General features: G+C 47.6%; 1 protein-coding gene across 4 annotated transcripts in view; it reads left to right on the top strand.

Annotated features, from left to right (window-relative positions):
- The first annotated feature begins 3,708 nt into the window (after positions 1–3,708).
- Positions 3,709–20,294, top strand: part of PPP6R2 (protein phosphatase 6 regulatory subunit 2) — a 137,305-nt gene continuing 120,719 nt past the window's right edge. For all 4 annotated transcript variants that reach the window (XM_027854384.1, XM_027854383.1, XM_027854385.1 and 1 more), the window contains exon 1: positions 3,709–3,770. The gene's annotated coding sequence lies outside the window, so the exon portion shown is untranslated. The remainder of the gene's footprint in view (positions 3,771–20,294) is intronic.

Below are 20,294 nucleotides of genomic sequence, written 5' to 3' on the forward strand. Positions count from 1 at the left end.
TCCTGCCCTAGTGTCCAGTCGTAGTTCTCTTTCAGTGCCTGGGTGCTGGTGCTGTCAACGCGGCACTCTCCTGGACAGACCCACTTTCCAGTGTCTGTAGATATCTCTGTCTGTCCCCACGAGCCACCTTAGGCTGTAAAAATGATCTTTTATGACTTTTTCTTGGCTTCCCTAATAAGAATTTGGTCTGGTGCATTTTCTAGACCTTTGGGTGGGGGAGTGATGGGAGAGATAGGCTGTACTTCTTACTGCTGTACCATTTTGAAGCCATCTCTGTCTTCAGATATATGAAGGGTTGTCATGTGGATAAGGGATTGGATTTGTTGTGTTTGGAATAAGAGCCATTCCCCAGTTGAGAAATCGATCAAAGGATATGAACAGACAATTTTCAGAAGAGGAAATCCAAACTACTAATAGCTATATGAAAAAGTCACTAATAATTAGAAAAATGCAGTGTAAAGCCATTCTGAATTACCACATTGCACCCATCGGGTTGACAAAGTTGACAAAAGAAGGAAAATGACAGGTGGGGGAGGGGCTGGGGCAAAACAGGACGTTAACACACTGCTGGTGAAACTGAGGACTGGTTCAACCACTCTGGGAAACAGTTTGGAAATAGGCCCCCAAAGTTAGAAATACTGTGCGTATCCTTTGACCCCGGGGTATCATTTAGGGTCTGTACCCTAAGCTGACCCCACAGAGAAAGAGGAGAAGCACCCACCTATAAAAATTAGAGCAGCTCTTATCATGGCAGCAAAGAATTATGAAGAGGATGCCCATCAATTGGGGAACGGCTGGACCAACTGTGGCTTGTGACTAGAATGGAATGCTAGTGCGCTGTCAGAGATGATTAAGGGATGGTTTCAGAAACCCAGGAAGACAGCTAGGTGGCGTGGTGGATAGAGCACTGGACCTGGAGTTAGGAAGACCTGAGTTTGAATCCTGCCTCAGAAACTTTCTAGCTCTGTGACTCTGGGCAAGTCACATAACCTCCTTCAGCCTGAGATGTTTGCTCATCTACAAAATGAAGATAATAATAGTACTTACCTTCCAGAGTTGTTACGGTCAAATGAGATACTACTTGTAAGTTATTTTGAAACCTTAAAGTTCCATATAAATGTTAGCTCTTACTGTTACGAATAGATGCAGAGTGAAGTGAGCAGAACCAGGAAAATAATTTATACGATAAGACCATCATAACAAAAAACAGCTTTGAAAGAACTAGGAGCTCTTATCATTGCAGTGACTAACTCTGATTCCAGAGGACACATAAGGGAACATGCCTACCTCCTAACCAAGAGGGAGGGTCTTGGGGTGCAGACTGAGACGTAGATTTTTCAGACACGGCCATGGGGGTATCTAGTTTGCTTGGCTATGTACATCTGTTACAAGGTTTTTGTTTTTTCTTTTTCTTCTTTGGTGAGGCAATTGGGGTTAAGTGACTTGCCCAGAGTCACACAGCTAGTGAGTGTTACATGTCTGAGGCTGGATTTGAACTCAGATCCTCCTGACTTTAGGGCCAGTGCTCTATCTATTGCACCACCTAGCTGCCCCTGTTTTTGTTTTTTCGATAGGAGGTGGAGAGGAGGTAGGAAGGAGTCAAGATGGATTTTTATTTGAAAAAAACAAAATGTAAAAAAAAAAAAAGAGAATAGAACCAGGAAGCAATAGATGGAAGCTGCAAAGAGGCAAATTTGGACCTGATGCCTGGAAAAAACTAGCTAATAATGACCTGTGCCAGTGTAGACCGGGCAGCCTTGAGGCCCTGGTCCTCTCCAGGCAGAGACGACGCAGCTCGTCAGCTATGTTACTGGGGTGATTCCTTTCCTGGTGCTTACTGCACTGTCTTCCCACTCTCAATCTCTGCTCTCTGGCAGCAAAACCATTCAACACACCGCCCACGTTTGCCCTTATTTGTCATTTTTGCCATTCTGTCGGTTGTGAGGCAGAGCATCAGGGTGGTTGTGTTTTCTGTACCTCCTTTATTAGTGATTCGACATGTTGTTAACTGGCATTTCTTTGGAGAGTATTGCATTCCATGTTTTGCAGCCATTCAACATCAGTAGAATCTTGATATTAAAAGAAGAGGCCTTTATTTTCTTAAAAATAAATTTTTATTGATATTTTCTAGTTTTTTTTTTAACATTATGATAGTGTCCCATGTATCCCTCCCCCTTCCCCTCTTAGAGAACCATCTTGTAAGATGTAGATGTAGGAAAGGAAAAAAAAAATCAGTGTAAGTGATCAGTTCATTAAAAAAGACGAAAAACACTTGCCCTGTGTGACCCCTGTAGGATTCCCTCCTCCACCCAGGGGTGGGCTGGGGCTGTCTTCTCATCTCCATTCAAATCCTGCTTGTTACATTCACTTCTGAATTTTTTGTGCTCCTGTTTTTGCCATTGACGTGGCTGTCACTGTATAGAGTGTTTTCTTGGCTCTGCTCACTTCCTTCTGCATCCGTTCATAGGGATCTTTCCAGACTTCTCTGTATTCATCACACCCATCATTTCTTACAGCACAATAGTATTCCATTTCTTTCACAGACCACATTTTCTTTAGCCATTCCCCAGTCAACGGGCATCTAGTTTGTTTCCAGTTCTTAGCTATCATCACTATTTTGGAGTATGTGGGGACTTTTCCCTTATCAATGACTTCCTTTGAGCACAGATTCAGTAATGCAGTCTTCGGGGCAGAGGGGATGGGGCCTCAGCTTCCCAAGAGAGAAGGAACAAGTTGGTCACTTTTGCTGGAAGGTAGTAAGTCCCAGGAGGGTGTGTGTGTGGGGATGTGTGTGTGTGTGTGTGGTGTGTGTGGTGTATGTGTGGTGTGTGTGTGGGGGTGTGTGTGTGGTGTGTGTGTGTGTGTGTGGAGTGTGGTGTGTGTAGGGTGTGGGGGGTGTGTGTGTGGTGTGGTGTGTGTGTGTGTGTGTGTGTGTGTGTGGTGTGGTGTGTGTGTGGTGTGTGTGGGGGGGGGTGCCGGGCTGAAGGTGCTCCCCCCCCCCCCCCCTCCGACGCGGTCCCTTCCCGGTCCTTCTTCCCAGCCCGGGAACACGTCCCACAACCGGACCCCCGGAGAGCCCGGGCAGCTCGGTGGCTCCGTGGTGGCACAGCACTGCGATCGAGCGTGGGCTTGCGTGGGCTTGCGTGGGCTTGCGTGCCCCGCGTGGTGTATTTCCCTTCGGGTCACGCTCCAGGCTGCATGGCCAGAGCATTTATGAGAGACACAAGGACACGCACAGAGACAGAGACGCGAGACATGGGGGGTCTCGGATTTAGCTCTGGAACAGCCCTCTGGGCGGTCCAGGATTCTCATGTAACAGAGGAGGCAACTGAGGCACGGGTCCCCAGTCAGTGGATGCAGCCCCTTGCAGCCCCCAGCCCCCGGCACCACATGGTCCGTCAGCCCCAGCCAGGGTGGGGTGCGGGGGGAGGGAGGGGAGCGAGGCCTCGGGCGTCCGGGCCGGGGCCCCCGGCGGGGGGGGCGGGGGGGGAGGGGCAGGACGCCCTCAAAGCGCAGGCCTCGGCCTCAGGCCCCGCCCCGTCCTCCGCGCGCGCGCGCGCTCGGTCGCCCCGCCCCCGGCTCCGCCCAGCCGCCGCCGCGGGCGCGCGCGTGTCAGGCGCCTCTGCAGCCGCCATTTTGGAGTGAGTCGGCCCGAACCCCGAACCCGCGGCGGAGCCGGTGAGGCCTGCGGCGGCGGCGGCGGCGGCGGCGGCGGCGGAGCGGCGGAGCCCGAAGAGCACCCGGAGCCTGGCGCCGAGGCAGAGGCGCAGGTAAGGGAGGGCCGGCCCCGGGGTGGGGGAGGGAGGGCAGCGGGCGCCCCCCGCCCCCCCTCCCCTCCCCCTTCCCCTCCCCCCGGCCCCGGCGCTGTCACTTCACCTGTTGCTGTCACCGGCCTTGGAGCCGCCCCGGGCCTGTCATTGCCCCTGCCCTTGTCCTGCCCGCGTCCGGCCCGACCCCGGCCTCGGGCCGCTGCCACACCCCTTGTGCCCTCGCTGCCCCCGGGCCCTGCCCCGTCCCCAGCCCGCCGCCGCCGCCGCCGCCGCCGCCGCTGTCACTTCCCCCGCCCGGCCCGGCCCGGCCCGGCCCGGCCCGGCACTTCCTGGGTCCTCCTCCCCGGCCCTCCCTCCCTCCGCGGTCCCGCGCTCATCCTCCCTCCCAGGGCCCGGCCTTGCTTCCTTTTCCTCTTAAGGGGCGGATGGATGGACTGTCCCCGACCCGGTTCGGCTCGGTGCCGTCCGGGATGCGGGATGCGGGATGCGGGATGCAGGATGCCGGGCCGCGCAGGCTTGCCTCCCCTTGCCAGCCCCTGCTCTGGGGTCCTGTCGCCCGCTGCCGTCCCGTCCTCACTCTCCTGGCCGGTCCTGCCCCGGTGCCAGCTCTCTGGCTGGGTTTGGGTCCTTTGTCCGGAGCCCACCTTCCGGTTCTTCACGCGTGCCGCCTGGCAGCCTCCGATCTGCCCTGGAGTCAAGCTGTGGCCCGCCGCCGTGCAGTGGCTTCCCATTTTCCTTCTTCTGTTACAACATCGCTTATTCCTTTTTGGACCTTGTCACGTCTCTTCTTCGAGGCCCCGAGCCCCCGACTGCGCCAGTGACTCTGGCTCTCCCTTGGGTTTTTTGTGCCCGGACCCTTCTTGAGCAGCCCGTTTCTTAGGTGATTTCTGCTAACAGCCCCTCTCAGAATCGTTCCCTGCGCACCTTCTTTGCTCTCGTAGAGTTCCCCTATTTCTTGTTCCTTTTCCTCAGACGTGTGTGTCTGCCAAAGGCCTCCTTCGCTTTCCCGCTGGTTTTGGCAGTTCGGGCCTCCTTTGGTTGAACTGATATTTTTCTTTTTTTTCCTTTTGTCGCTGGTGCTCCGTATGAGTCACTGATGGACCCTGGGGGACGAGAAAGCTGATGTCGTAGACCCTATCGAGGGAGTCATAATGGCCTGGACGTGGGGGATGATAACGTTGGGGAGCTCTGCCCTGGCCAGCCTGTTTCTGGAGCAGTGTTGTGTTCGTGTGTAGGCATTTGCATCTTAGAAAGGACCCTGGTGAAGCTGGAGAGCTCTGAGAGCAAGGCAGTCAAGCTGATAAGAGACTTCAGGTTCACACCATCAGAGGCAGCAGCTATGGCAGAGGGAGAGTCAGGAAGATCTGGGTTCCAGGCCTCTGACACCCAGTGGCTCTAAAACCCTGGGCAAGCTGCTGAGACTCTCAGTACTCCAGGAACCTGGGTGATGGTAGACACATAGTTCTGTGAAGTTTGGATTCGGTCTGAGGGCTGCACTGGAGGACCTGGAGGGCCACGTGTGGCCTCCAGGCTGCAGGATCTCTGTTGGAAGAAGGAGTCCTCTCACCAGGAGTTCCTTTCCCCAGTGACATCACAGGCCTGCGAGGAGGAAGATGTTTGATCAAGAAATTAGTGGGGCGGTGGGCAGCATGATTGCTTTTTCAAAGTATTTGAAGGAAAATGTCACGTGGAAAAGGTAATAGCCTTGTTCTGCCTGGATTTGGCTTCACTGGTTGGTTTTTTCTGAGGGCCATTTCGACTTTTCCTGTGTTCTCCTTTGCTTCTCCAGCCAAGTGGGCCCGTTGCCTGTTCCTGCTTTACTTTTGTGAGCCTTTTTCGTCTCCTTCATTTTGTTTCTTTGGAGGCTGCATCATTACCAGTAGAAAACAGATTGCAGAATTTCGGTTTTCAATCTGCTGTGTACCATATATAACTTCGAGCAGATGTCATTTGTGAAATTTATATTAAAAGCGTTTGGTCAAGAGAATTTTTCCTTTAAGTAGGAGCTGGTTAGACTAGATGGCCATGGATCTTTTGGCTCACCTTTTGGAAGCCTTCTAACTCTTGGGATTCTTGGATTCTAAGAGGCTCACCAATGTCCAGTGGTAGAGGGGTAGTTAAATCTTTGGTAAAGTTGTTTGGAGAAAAAATATCATGGTTTCAGGGCTTGTTTCCAAGCAGTGTGTTCAGACTCAGGCCAGCTTTTGGCTCTTCTCTGGGAGGCATCCCAGCTCTTAAGTAGTGGTAGTTGAAATACTCAGGGGTCTCCTTCCCCATGACAGGGAACAGGGGTCCTCTTGTCGACGGAGTCAGCCTTGGGAGAACAGCTAGAAAGCTGTGCTTGCTCTGGTTTGGAGCATGGCTCTTCTTTCCTTTTGTGCCCCAGTTTGGGAGTCATGCAGTTTGGGGGCATATTTTGTTAAGAGTTCTCTTCACTTACTTTTAATTTTTAGATTTGTTGGGCTAATAAGCTTAGTTTCTTGGCTAATTTTCAAGAGTGGCATTCATTTTCATTGGGATATTTAGGGCAGAAGTGGCAAATTCTTCTTGGCTTTGCCCCTATCCTTCTTTATCACTGTAGAAGTGATTTGGAAGAATAAGGTGTAAGCAAATTGTTGATTAGAGAGCTTAATTAGTAAATGTTAAAAGTGTTTTGAAACTGAATATATTATTTAAACTATGTAGTTAATATTGTGGCCATTTTCTTGTGATCCCATTTCAGCAATCTAAGAACCAGTGGATTTGGCAGGGTGATCAACAGAACCAGGGAATGTAGTGCTTTAGATTGGTTGATTTAAGGCAATGAAAATTTAAAATTTTGGGTTTTTTTCCCCTCCAAAGTACTTTTATGAGATTCTTAATGTTGTATGAGAATAACTTTTGCCTAATCTTTTTAATCTATTACAATGGTCACTGTTTTGTATTCATAGTGCCCTAGTAATATAGTTTGATAGAGTATTATTATATCACAAATGGAGAAACTGAGGCACAGAGTAGCTATGTAAATTGCTGGAGGTCACATAGGCTGTTAAGAGTGGGACCACCATTAATGATAGGACCATCAGGCCAGGTGGCTCCTCAGTTTTTTCTGCTGCATTCATTCTGCCTTTCATTTGCAAGTATGGATTGTCCTTTTGAGATTTATTCCTAGAGAGCAATGACCAAAATTTCTGATCTGCCTGCCAGTACATTATGAAGACTTACTGAATTAAGAAATGTTGAGGAAGATGAGGGTGAAACCATTTCCTTCCCTCTATTTCTTGCCATAGACTTAGACCTGGGGTAAAAGCCAAACAGTATTAATTCTGAAAAGTTCCCCCTCTCCAAAAAAAAAGAAAGAAAGAAAGCGTCACCATCACCATCACCATCTGCCTTTACAAATGCATCTTGAGGGCCTAGCTGGCTTGGTCTTCTTTGTTATCTTCCTTTACCTTGTAACACTCCAGTGTCTGGAGAGGAATACACATGACTGGGAAAAGAACAGAGTATCCTTTAGCTCTCATTACATTGGCCTGCTTTGGGTGAATTTACATTGAAGTGAATGCTCTGAAGACTGAGGAGTCTTTGGCTGAGATGTTGAATTGCCTGGTTGATAGATCAGTTGTGTTTTCTCACCAAACAGAACCAGATTCTGTCTTCGGTAGATAATCTTGCTCCCAAGCAGAACTAGCACTGACTTTGGTGAAAGAGTTCACTTTGAATGGGGATTTATGTTTTGAGGAGCATTCTCTGAAATAGAGGCACCAAAAAAATGCTTCATTTCAGATTGACATCCTGAAAGTGACTTTTTGTGGTAGTGCTGTACAAGCCTTCACCTTTGCGCCCGCTTATCTCCTGTGCTCCTGTGTAGAGAAACGGCATGCCACTGTGGATAGACAGCAAGACAGGGCTCCTGTGCTCATTTCCCATCACCATCTGCAGAGTGTGAGGGAGTGCCCGTCTAGGCCTGACTCTCCTGCGAGATTCTTGGCTGTGCCAGCCTCATGTGCCAAAGGCCTTCCTTCAGGAGCTGGGTTGCCTGTGGAGCACCAGGCTCTCCAGAGGGCTATGACCTGATCCTGCAGTTGGAAAGGACTTTCTGGGGATCATCTGCTTAACAACCAAATGAGGTGTTCAGGCCCGCGTGGTCTAGCCCGTAATTAAAAAGATCTCCCCACTGTAATCTACCTGACAGGTGCTCCTTCTAACTGCTGTTGAGGCCGTTCTGGTTCTTAGGAAGTGTTTCCCAACATTGAGCCTCAGTTTACCTACACTGCACCTGACTCTGTCTTCCAGAGCCAAACAGAGCAAGTCTAATTCCTTTTTTGCGTAGTAGAACATGATTCTTCTGTCTCCTCATTCCCTGCACTCCAGAGTCTTTTCATATCCAGGCTAAACATCCCCCTTTTCTTAAACCAATTCTCAAATGACATGGGCTTGAGAGCCTTCACTGACCTGGTTAGCCTCCCTGCAAGCCTTCAGGCTTATCAGTGTTCTGCCTGAGACTGGGCAGTGTAGGACAGCAGGACTCTTATCTCTTTATTCCAGCCTCTTTTCATGCTGCCCAAGATCATATTATTAGCCGTTTCAGCTCTTGACTCAGCCTGCAGGCCACTGACATGCCAGTGCTTTTTTCAGAGAAGCTGCCATCTACCTAGGCCTCTGCCATCTTGGATTGGGGGAGCTGATTTTTTTTGAGCCCAACTGTAAGATTCTACGTTTATCCCTATTGAATTTTATCTAATTCAGTTCAGTCCTGAGATTTAGCCTTGCCAGGATCTTATTAGTGATCTTTCCCAGCTTTGAGTAAATTCCCAATTTGATAAGTATGCCACAGAAGTCTTTATCCAAGTCAGGAATAAAAATGGGAGTCACGAGAGGGCCACTCAGAGATCCCTGAGGCACTGCCCTCCGAGCTGACGGTGAACTCTCTCTCTTTTTATCAATTGCAATTTATTTTTAAAAGGAGAAAGTGAATGCTGCAACATTCTAAAGAACAAGCATGGCCCCAAAGAAGAGGCACGAGAAGACACCTCCCTCTGATTCTTTTCAGAGAGGGGAGGGGGGCTCCCCTGGTGTAACAACTCACTTGTCTCTGAGTCTTGCCATCCAGCCTGTCTGAATCCCTGTAATTGTGTTATCCTCCAGGCCGCACCTCTTCAGCTTGTCTACGAGAATGGCGTGAGAGGCTGCCGAATGCTCTGCTGAAGTCTAGGGAAGCAAAGTTTGCAGCATTCCCGATCTAGCACTTTCAAAGGGAGATGAGGGGGTCGCTGCTTCCTTTTCTAAATGTTTGCTGAGCATCTCTCTTCTTTTTGTGATTTTATTAATATTAGTGAGTTTCCAGTGAGCAGACTTCCTCTATTGATGCAAGCTGGCAGCTCTCCTGAAACTTAGTCTTGGAGTGGCCAGGGGGCATTGAGAGGTTGAGTATATTGCTGTGGGTCGCACAGCCCATGTGTGTCAAAGGCAGGATTTGAACCCGCATCTTCCTGTCTTGCTCTCTATCCACAGTGGCATGCCGCTTCTCTACCTATCTCTAATGATCCTTTCTAGCATTCTGCCAGATATCCTGGCCAAGCTCCCTGGCCTGTGGTGTACTGATTCTAATCACTGCCCTCTGCCCTTGGGACAGGATTTTGTTATCCACTGCTGAGTTGCTCTCCTGTTGGTCACAGCCTTTCAGACATCATCTGTGGTGGTCCAGCAGTCCCATCCGTGCTCTCTATGTGCGAGGAGGAGGTTCGTCTGGGCTGGTGGCAGCCCAGCTCCTCTCTTTTTTGTCTCTTTACTTCTTTTGAGGATGAAATTCCCATTAGCCATTTTGGCTTGCACATTTCCAGTGCAAAGGTCATTTTCTTTGGCAGAGAAATTAGAAGCAAAGTGAGTGTCCCGGGCACCCCACGCAGCAGCCCAGTACCTTTGTTGATACCCCCTTTCGCCCGGTGGAGCTTTCTGAAAAATCCCGTTTTGTCATCCTGACCTTGCTTTCCATTCTGAGCGTTAGCGTGCCTGGCAGTTCTTATAGGATCATGTGAGGCTCTTCACTCATCCTTGCGTTATCTACTCTTGCTCCCTTTTCTTTCTGTATCTTTAAAAAAACCTGACTTGGTTGATGAGTTCCCTGTGTGTTTCCCTTTGGCTCCTAAGACAACTCAGACTTTTGTTCCACATTCAGGTGTTTCCCTTCATGACTTCAGTTTCATTTTTGAGAGCATCCCATCTCTCCTAGTCTGACTTGTCCATGGCATCCGGTTATCATTTCTTTGAACCCTTTGCAGTTGACTCCTCCAGACCTGGAGTATATACCAAATTATGCTCAGCTTTCTTTTCTGTCCCAAGTCTCAGTGGAAGTGTTACTTCCTCCAAGCCCATGTTTCCCACCCCAACAACTGGGAATCTGATCTAGAACTTTTCCTTTGTGGTTCCTTCACCTTTGAAGATGCCATTATTAAGGCACCACTGTTAGTTAAGAGGCGTTTGTTAGGCATGGACAACGGACAGGTGCTGTGCTAGGGGCTGGGGGTGTAGACAGAAGAGAAAGCGGTGTCTGCCATCCAGGAGTTTATGTTCTGTCAAGGAGTCAATATGAATGTAGGTTAGGAGATGCAGAATAAGTGCGTGGTAGTTCCACGAGTGAGGCCCTGACGGCTGGGACTGAATCAGGAAAGGACTTATGGCAGAGGGAAGGCAGGCACAGAGATAGAAGGGGGCATGTCATTTAGCAGGGACAGCAAAAGACTATTTGGAGAGGCTTGGGAAGGGCTATAAATGCCAAGCAGAGGAATTTGTATTTGATCCTCACGGTAAGTATTACTAGGGCTGCTAGAGTTTTGTGAGGACACTGAACGATGTTGAGAAATGCAATTCTTGATTAAGAAATTAACTAGACCAGAGGTTTCTAGATATCTCTGATGCCTGGTGCCCATGTGCTGTGAATGCTGTCCTTAGGAAGTAAGACACTGGGCTTGGAAAACATTAAATATCACCACAAATGATGAAACTATTGATCTAATCCCAGTGTAGTGGTCATTATGGGCTGCTCTGCTTTCAGCACTGCCCGCATTCCAACAGACGCCCCCTGTCGGTCACTGCTGTGCCATGCCTTATGACACATGCCCTGAATCCCTCACCCATTTCCTCTTTCTGTCCAGGTGTTCTGCCTTGCCTGCGGGAAGGTGCTGTGGAGACATGGGTGCTCCTCTTAGATCTGGAAGGTCTGAGTTCTAACTCTCCTCGGGGACTTGCTAGCTGTATGACTCTGGGCAAGTCAGTTAACATCTCTCAGCCTCAGTTTCCTCCTCTGTAAAGTAGGTACAATATAATAATAGCCCCTACCTCATAGGGTTAACGTGAGTATCAAATGACATAACTCGTAAGGTGCCTCAAAAACCTTAAAATGCCATATAAATGCTGACTCTCATCATTGTTGTCATTGTTGCTTTTGATTTGTCCTACATTTATTTTCAGTCAAGCATCGTTTAGCCAAAATGCTTACTATGTGTCACGTGGGGCAGCTGGGTGGCATAGTGGCTAAAGCACCACTTCTGGAGTCAGAAAGACCTGAGTTCAAGTTCAGCCTCAGACACTTCCTAGCTGTGTGACCTTGGGCAAGTCACCTAATTCTGTTTGCCTCAGTTTCCTCATCTGTCGAATGAGCTGGAGGAGGAAATGGCAAACCACTCCAGTGTGTGTTTGCCAAGAAAACCCCAAATGGGGTCACAGAGTTGGACAGGACCGCAGTGAGTGAACAGGGACGTGTTAGGTACTGTGCTAAACACTGAGAATGCAAAGAGAGGCAGAAACAATCCCTGCCCTCAAGAAACTCCTACTGTACGGGAGCAGAAGACTGGCTCTGTATGAGATGCACACAGTAGAGAAGGGAAGGCGTTTGCGCCCCTGGGGCAGCCAGGAGAAGTCTCCTGAGTCTGGAAGGAGGCCAGGACAGCTCTTATGTGGAGAGGAGTGGAAAGAGAGGTGGGAGGTGAGAAATGGCGGGGGGGGGGGGGGGGGGGGGGGGGGGGGGGGGGGAGGGTCTGGGAAGTCTTGGGCCGGAGGAGGGGCCAGGTCATGAGATTTAAACCGCAAAGCAAAGGGGTCGGTAGCTGCCCTCGGGGGAGCTAAGGAGTCAGAGGAGCTCATTGAGGAAGTTGGTGGGGAGTACTGTGGTCAGGCCTATGCTCTGGGTACCTGACTGGAGGTGAGATCAGAGTGGAGAGAGACTCGAGGCAGCAAAGAAACCAGTGAGAGGCCATGAGGTGAACTGTGGCGTTCTCTGTGGGAGTGCAGAAGAGGGAGCGGATTTGCAGAGATCTCGGAAGGTAAAGCCGCCAGGCATAGGTGGCAGATTGGAAGCTCGTGAGGAAGAGTGATAGGGAGCAGTTAGCAGTGGCCCCACCGTTGCCAGCCTCAGGGGCTGGGAGGATGGTCCCAACAGTAAATGGGAAGGTAGGCAGAGCACGGGGCTTGGGGGACTGAGAGGCTACGCTCTGGTTTGGTCCCATTGGGTTTGAGATGTTTACCAGGACCTCCAGGTCGTGATGTCCAAGAGGCGTTTCGTGATGTATGACTGTTGCTTAGGAGAGAGACTAGGGATGGCTAAATAAATCTGGGAATCATCTGCATGGAGATGAGAATTGAGCTCCTGGGACTGATGAGATCCCCAAGCGAGATAGCCTAGAGCGAAAAGAAGGGGCTGGAGGACAGCCTGTGGGGCCTTTGGGGGAGGTTTACAGTCAGTGGGTGTGACGCGGCTGAAGAACGAGAAGGACAGAGCTGAGTCACCAAAGCCCAAAGGGAAGAGAACAGAACCCCAGAAAAAGGTAGGCAACACGTCTACTATTGCAGAGAGGTCAGGAAGCATCCGGATTGGCCATTCAGAGCCCATTGGAGGCTTTGGAGACAACAGTTTTAGCTGGAAGCTTCATTGCAGAGGGTTTAGAAAAGAGTGAGAGGAGAGAGGTACCAGGGATACATAGTTTTCTCCAGGAGTTTAGCCACAAAGAGGAGGAGGAAGAGGAAATAAAGGGTGATCGTTGTAGGGGAGGGCCTAGCCGTGCCTCCTCCAATTTGTACTTGTGAGGTTGATTTTTTGAACTCAAGTTCCTGTGGAACTTCATCTTTTTGATTCAGCTGAAGTCTAGCCTGTCTTTCTGGATCTTTTTAGATCCTGACTCTGTCCATGGGCTCTGATTCTATCCCCCTCAGCTCTGTGTCATCTGCAGATTTGATGGACATGCATACCATGCATTTTTGAAAGGCATTAATAAAATATTTATCGCTATGGGGCTAAGCACAGATTCTTGGGGAACTTCCCTAGAGGTCTCTTGCTGTGTTGTCTCTTCTAGTGTATGTGTTGTACCCATGTGAGTCACCAGAAGTGGCTGGTGGACATCCATTTTACGTGGTTGAGGCTCTTTGTGCATTTTAAATGCATCTCATTCTCTGCCGCTCACTAGGAAGTCCAGACTGCCAGAATCACTCAGCTTTGGAGTTCTACCCTGGGACTGAGCTATCCAGATTTGTGAAAGACTGACTGGAAACTGAAGTCTAGTCTCAAACTATGCTTCATGCCCTTTCTATGTCTAGGCATTTGCCAGGAACCCCAGGACTATGGGGCATTTTGTCATCTGCCCTACTCACCCCTATCTCAAGCTTTCCATTTCTCTCTCTGGGAATAGCAGTAAATCAATACTAGTATTGCTATGAGAAAGAATGTGACAGTTGACTCCTTCATATTGCCACTGTGCCTCCTTCCCGAGTACCACTCATAAGTATTATCTCCTCTTATTAGAATGTAACCTCTTTGAGGGTAGGGACAATTTCACTTTTGCATTAGTATCCCCAGTGTCTGGTACAAAATAACTGCCATCCATCCGTCCATCTGTCCATCTGTCCATTCACCCCTCCATCCATCCATTCATCTTTCACATCCATCTATCCATCCATTTATCTATCTGTCTATCCATCCGTCCATCCGTCTGTCCATCCATCCATTCATCTTTCACATCCATCCATCCATCCGTCCGTCCATCTATCCATCTGTCCATCCATCCATCCATCTTTCCCATCCATCCATCCATCCATCCATCCATCCATCCATCCATCCATCCATCCATCCATCCATCTGTCCATCCGTCCATCCATCTTTCCCATCCATCCATCCATCCATCCATCCATCCATCTGTCCATCCGTCCATCCATCTTTCCCATCCATCCATCCATCCATCCATCCATCCATTCATCCATCCATCTTTCACATCTATCTATTCATCTCTCCATCTGTCCATTCATTCTCAGTTCACACAGTGCTGCCTTTATTACCCCTGAACAGGGAGTCACCAGCCATTACTACTCTTCAGTTCTTCCTTTGACCCTTGCTGGCTGGTCTTTCACTTGACAGCTTTGGTGGCTATGTTATTTCCTTCCTTGGAGGACAGCAGTTGCTTCCTCCTCAGTGCATCCAGCGCCCTTTTCAGGGAGGGCCTCCGGTTTGGTTGTTAGCTTCACACCGCATAGACTTGGCTTCTTGCTTCTCTTCCTTCTCCATGTGACATTTTTCTACTTTGCAGTTTCTTTTCAAGGTCAATTTCTCCTCCATCTCAGATGCTTTTATTCCCCATTGAAGTCACACTTCCATTTTTTTCTTAGAAAGGAACAACAACAATACTAATTATAATGCTTACAGTGTGCCAGGCACTGTGCTAAGCATTTTTTCTTTTCTTTCTTCTTTGTAATGTTTTATTTTTCCTAATTACATATAAAAACAATTTTTAATTTTTTTTTTTGTTTACAATTTTGAGTTACAAATTCTCTCCCATTGTCATGTCCTCCCTCATTGACAAGGCAAGCAGTTTGATGAAGGTTATACACGTGCAGTCATGCAAAACATATTTCTATATTAGTCATGTTGTGAAAGAAAACAAACAAAAAAAATAACTCAAGAAAAATAAAGTAAAAACAAGTCTGCTTCAGTCTGCCTTCAGATTCTATCAGTTCTTTGTCTGGAGGTAGTTAGCGTCTTTCATCATGAGTCCTTTGGCGCTTGGTCTTGGATCATTGTGTTTCTAAGAATAGGGAAGTCATTCACAGTTGATCATTGCTACAATGTTGCTGTTACTGGGTACAATGTTCTCCTGGTTCTTCTCACTTCACTTTGCATCCGTTCAAGTGTTTCCAGGTTTTTCTGAAATCCTCCTGCTCGTCATTTCTTATGGCACAATTCCCTCACAATAATACAATATCACGACTTGTTCAGCCATTCCTCGATCGATGGACATACTGTGCCAAGCATTTGACAAATAATTTCTCATTTGATCCTCACAACCACCCTGGGAGGGAGTTGCTATTATGACCCCCATTTTACAATTGAGTAAACTGAGGCAGAGGTGAAGTGACTATCTCAGAAATACTTGTTTATCCCTGAATACCTTGAGTATGGAGAGAGTTCCTACTGTCCCTTCCCTTTTTCCTTGTGACCTCGATGGTGGCCGTTTGACAGAAATACAGATATGGGAGAATGTAGGGGAGAGCATGTAGTGCAAATCATTTCAAAATGATGCATGCTTTCCATGCAGCCTGAGGTTCTTTGCCATGTATTTTGAACAATTTTGCTTGTAAGGACCTTGCATGACCTTTGAAGCCTTTCTTTACCTCTTCACTTGGTTGCTGCACTGTTTCCTTTCCCTTTTCTCACCATGCTCTTATTTGTTTCACCAATTTGTTTTAATTACATTTCCTTAATTAATATTGCCTTGCCATCTACTTTCTCCTTTCCCCGTGAGCCTTCTCTTCAGATCCTTACTATTTCATCCTTTTCTTTGGTCAGATTAAATCTGTATTCTCTGGTGCTCCAGTTTCCTTCAGTTTCTCCTAAATTTCTTTCTCTCCCAAATTCACTTCCTGGCTTTCTTCAGAAGTCCACACTTCTCAAGAGAGTCACTTTCACAATTTCTTTCTCCTTTTTAAAAAATAGATATCTCTTGTTTTACATCACCTAGATTTTCCCCAGCATTCTTCCTCTTCACCTCTCAGAGAGCTATTCCTTGTGGCAAAAGATTTTTAAAGAGAAAAATGAAAACTCAGCAAAAACAATCAGTATCTGTAAAAAAATCTGACATCGTATGTAATATTCTACACTCATGGACCTCCCCCTCTGAGTAAGAGTAGAAAGAGATGCCTTTTCATATCTCTTCTTTGGGGCCAGCTTGTTCTTTGTAATTTTGCAACATTCATTTTTTATTTTTTTGTGGTGGTTTTTTCAGTTTCCTTTGTTGTAGTCGTCATATATTGTTTTCTTCGCTCTGCTGACTTCACTTCATATCAGCTCATCTCCCTCCATGCTGCTTTGTATTCATCACAGGTTAACATTCCATGACATTGATGGACCACAGTGTATTTAGTCAGAGGCAGCTAGGTGATGCAATGGGCAAAGTGCCAGACCTGGAGTCAGGAAGACCTGAGTTCCAATCCGGCCTCACACTCTTACTAGCTGTGTGACTCTGGGCGAGTTACTTCACCACTCTGCAGATAGAACTATGGCCCATATTCACATCATGGGATCATGAAGTATAGCAGTCATTAAGTCTAAACCAGGCCTCGGGTGGCCTAGGGACATTGAGTGACTGGCCCTCAATTCTACAAGTTTAGAGTATATGTAGAGGGCAGGTGTTCTCAGGGCCAGAAGACCTGGGAATTGAAGTCAGTTGCTAGCTTCATTTGAGTTGGCAGCGACGCTATTATGTCAGAATCATATTTGGAATGTTATAGTTTAGAGTGAATGGAGGCTCATGCCAAAAGCTCAGGCTGACCACCTGTTTTTTACCCTTTACGCGGGGAAAAGAACAGCATCATAGAAGGAATAGGGAGGCTGTCTGAGGAGGCCATGATGATGACAGCCAGTAACAGGAAGGAAGGCTCAGCTGTCAGTCCTTTCTTCTTCTGTTTTCTCCACCAAGGAGAATGTCTTTGGACTGAAAAGGGCAGAACAGATATGACTGATACCAAGCTGATATCCAAGGTATGGAGATAGTAAGAAAGCAACTGGCTGCTGTTAGTGGCCCAGAAGCATGATCTTCTCGGGACTGAAAGAACTCTTGGAAGCGAGTGTAGCCCATCAGAGGTCGTCGAAAGATTGTGCAGAATGGAAGACTTCTTGCTGCAGGGTTGGAGGAGGAAGGCAGATGTTACCTTGAGGTCATTGAGCTTGATTTGGTTCTTAACAGCATTCAGTACTCATTTAAGCGAGGGCCGTTGAGCCTCCAGAACAGAAAGCGGTGATTGCCAAAGGCAGGCTGGCTTCACCAAGGACAGCTTCTGCTAGACTAACCTTGTTTCCTTTTGTGACAGGGTTAGTCAGCTGAGAGTGCACGGGACGCTCACTGTCAGTCTGGTTTTCCTGTTTTTTAGTGGAGTGTTTGATAAAATCTATCATGCTGTTCTAGTGGAGAAGTTGGAAGGGAGTAGACTAGGTGATTGTGTGGTGGATAATTAACAATAACCGAGGAAACAACCCAGGCGCTACGATTTATTAGCAAAACAGGCACAACTAACAAGTCAGCGGACCCATAACCCATGACCCACTTAACACAGTGACTGGCACAATCAGTCACAATCTTTCTGTCATTTTGATCCTCACCACAACACTGGGAGGGTACTGTTATTGTTTTCCTCTTTACAGATCGGGAAACTGAGGTAAACAGAAATTTAAGATCACACAGCTAATAAATTTCTGACACTGGAATATAACTTTGGTTTCTCTGCATAGATAATATAGTGAGATTGATTTGAAACTGGTGAATGGATAGACTTGCAAAAGTGGTCATGAATTTTAGATGTCCACTTTTAAGGATGTCTCCAGTGGATGGTACCCCAGGGATTTGCACATGGCCCTGGGGCTGCTTAACGTTTGTATCAGTATATTTTATGAAGATGTGATGGCATACATATCACGTTTGCAGATTACGCAGAGCTGGAAAGAGTAGCTACCTTGATAGGTGTACCATCACATCTTTATAAAATGTACCAATACCAATGCTAAGGAGCCCCAGGCTAAACACAAATCTCTGGAGTATCTCCACTGGGATTTCATAAGGATCTTGACAGCTTAGAACATTGGGCCAAATTGAATAAAATAGAATTTATTAGACTATGTAAAGTATTTCATTTAAGTTCAAAAATTCAACTTCACAAAGACAAGGTCAGGGAGGGATGGCTAGAAAGCAGTTCATTTAAAAATTATCTTGGGGTTTTAGGTCACTCTGATATAAGCTAATGTGCTTTTGGCTCCATTGAGAAGTATCTTCCAGGGATTAGGAGAGGAGGGCCCTGCTTTCTTTCTTCTTCTTGGGTCTCGTGGCCTGGTGTCTTGTGTTCATTTCTGGGTACTGGGGCTTTGCAATGATATTACCCTCCCTCTGGAGGTTTTCCAGGGAGGATGAACCAAGATGAGGAAGAGTCTTGAGTTCAGGTCATGATCAGTTGAAGGAATGGGGCCTGTGTAGCCTGAACAATGGAGAACTTAGGAGGTACATGCAAGTGGTCAAGTGTTTGAAGCCTGAGCTTAGAGCCAGGAGCAGTGGATGGATCAAGGCAGATGGAGGCTGGAGGTTAAGAAAGACATCTTCAGCAGGCTTTGCAGAGGGGGAATGAGCTGCTGGAGGAAGGTAGTTAGCTCACCGCCCTGCAAGTCTTCAAGTAGACCTTAGACCAATTGTGAGGGAGCTCTCACAGGATTCGGGTCTGGGTTGAATTGGCTGTGCCCTTGCTGCCAAGTCATCCCCATAGAGCACATTAACATCAGCAGTTTCTCATGATTCCTAATAGAAAACAAAAGACTTAAAGGTAAGTTTTGATGAAGAAGAAATTAGGAAAGTGGGTTGTGTCGGGTAGGTCTGGGGCATGTTGAAGTGAGAGGCTTAGGCTGCTCAAGGACACCAGGAAGTTGACCTTATTTACTTAATTTTAAACTTACTAACTGCCAATCAAAGAACTAATCAAATAAATAGACAAAACAAGGGGCAGAATCTTATATTCCCTGCCAGGCTTAAATGAGGCAAAACCTTAATAAATAGCGAACAACAGCTTTTGAGCACAGTGTCCTCTTCTAGGCTGACCTTTATCACCTCTGTTCCTGTTTTCTAGAGTCTGTAAATTTTTGAAATTATAAACTTAATAGCAACAAAAATAATCAAACTCATGAAACAAGGGGCAGACTTTTCCTTTAAATCTCACCTTTAACAATTAAATTAAGTTCAGCAAGCATTTATGACATACCTCCTGCATACATAACAAGGGTAATAGTAGTGCCAGGCCCTGGGGTACAAAGAGAACCTGGAAACAGCTCTCTACACCCTTGGAGCTTACAAATTCTCCTTGGAGAATACAATCTTTGGATGGATCAATTAATAACAATGTAATTTAAGGAAAGAGAACACCAGTTACTAGGAAAGACTTTTCATAGGTATTAGTAGATGAGCTGAGGAGGATTCTAATAGGGAAAGTGAGGGGGTGTGTTCTAGTCACAGGGGACAGCCTGTGCTAAGGCTTGGAGGCCAAAGAGAGAATGCTAAGTTCAGAAAACTGGCAGGGTAGACAGCGTTGGAGGAGAAGGGGTGGGAGCGAAGTTTAGGCTGCTCTAGGCCTCTCTGCTGACACCACACTCTGAAGGACCTGAAATGCCAGGGTAGGTAATTGAGTTATTCCATAGGGCAATAGGCAGTCACCACAGAAAATTGGGGTAACAGTTGTATGGAGAATAGACCGGAGAGGGGAGAGTCTGCAATCAGGGAAGAATCAGGAGGCATCAGAAAAGTCCAGGTGAGAGATGATGAGGGCTAAACGTGGCTGCTGGCTGTGTAGATGGAGAGAGAGGAGGAATCCTAGAGATTCCGTCCAATTCTGGGGCCTGCTGAGTGCCAGGGGCTATGCTGGGTGCTGGGAGAGTGACTCCAGGGAGTTTTCATTTCCTTGGGAGGAAATGGCTTATGAGGATAGACAATTAAATCCAGTAGACTTGACTACTGAACGGCTAATGGGGTTGGGGAGAGTCAGGGCATGTGGGGAAGCTTGTGAATTTGGTGGGGAGTTTGGGAAAAGGGGGGCTTTAAGGGAGAGGCTAGAGCAGAGGGGTCTGGCAGGCCTAGCAGTAGGATGATAAAATGGCAGGAGGGGGAAGCGATCGCCTTGGTTGTGTGTCCCCTTCTGGGCCTGCCTGAGATGCTTCTGGCCGGGTTCCTTTTTGGGTTTTTTAGTGAGGCACTATTAGCTGGAGCTGTGCACAGCAACCCAGAAAAGTGCCTCCTACCCCCCCGCACACCTGGGCACAAAGAAACTTCATTCATTCCCAGAGCCCTCTGCTTCGCGTAGCTCATGTGCCTACAAGAGTAGAAGTGACCACAAAATCAAGAGGCTGACATCCTTGGGCTCACCATCCCTTTGCCCTGTACTGAACATACAGTTTCCAACAGCACATGAACTCTTTGTTCAGCTTGTTTCTAAGGAATAGTCTCCAAATGGCTCCATTGCTGGAACCATTTCTGAGTCCTG

The sequence above is a fragment of the Vombatus ursinus genome, unplaced genomic scaffold (genome assembly GCF_900497805.2).
Source record: "Vombatus ursinus unplaced genomic scaffold, bare-nosed wombat genome assembly UNPS02010394.1, whole genome shotgun sequence".
Taxonomy (NCBI): Eukaryota; Metazoa; Chordata; class Mammalia; order Diprotodontia; family Vombatidae; genus Vombatus; species Vombatus ursinus.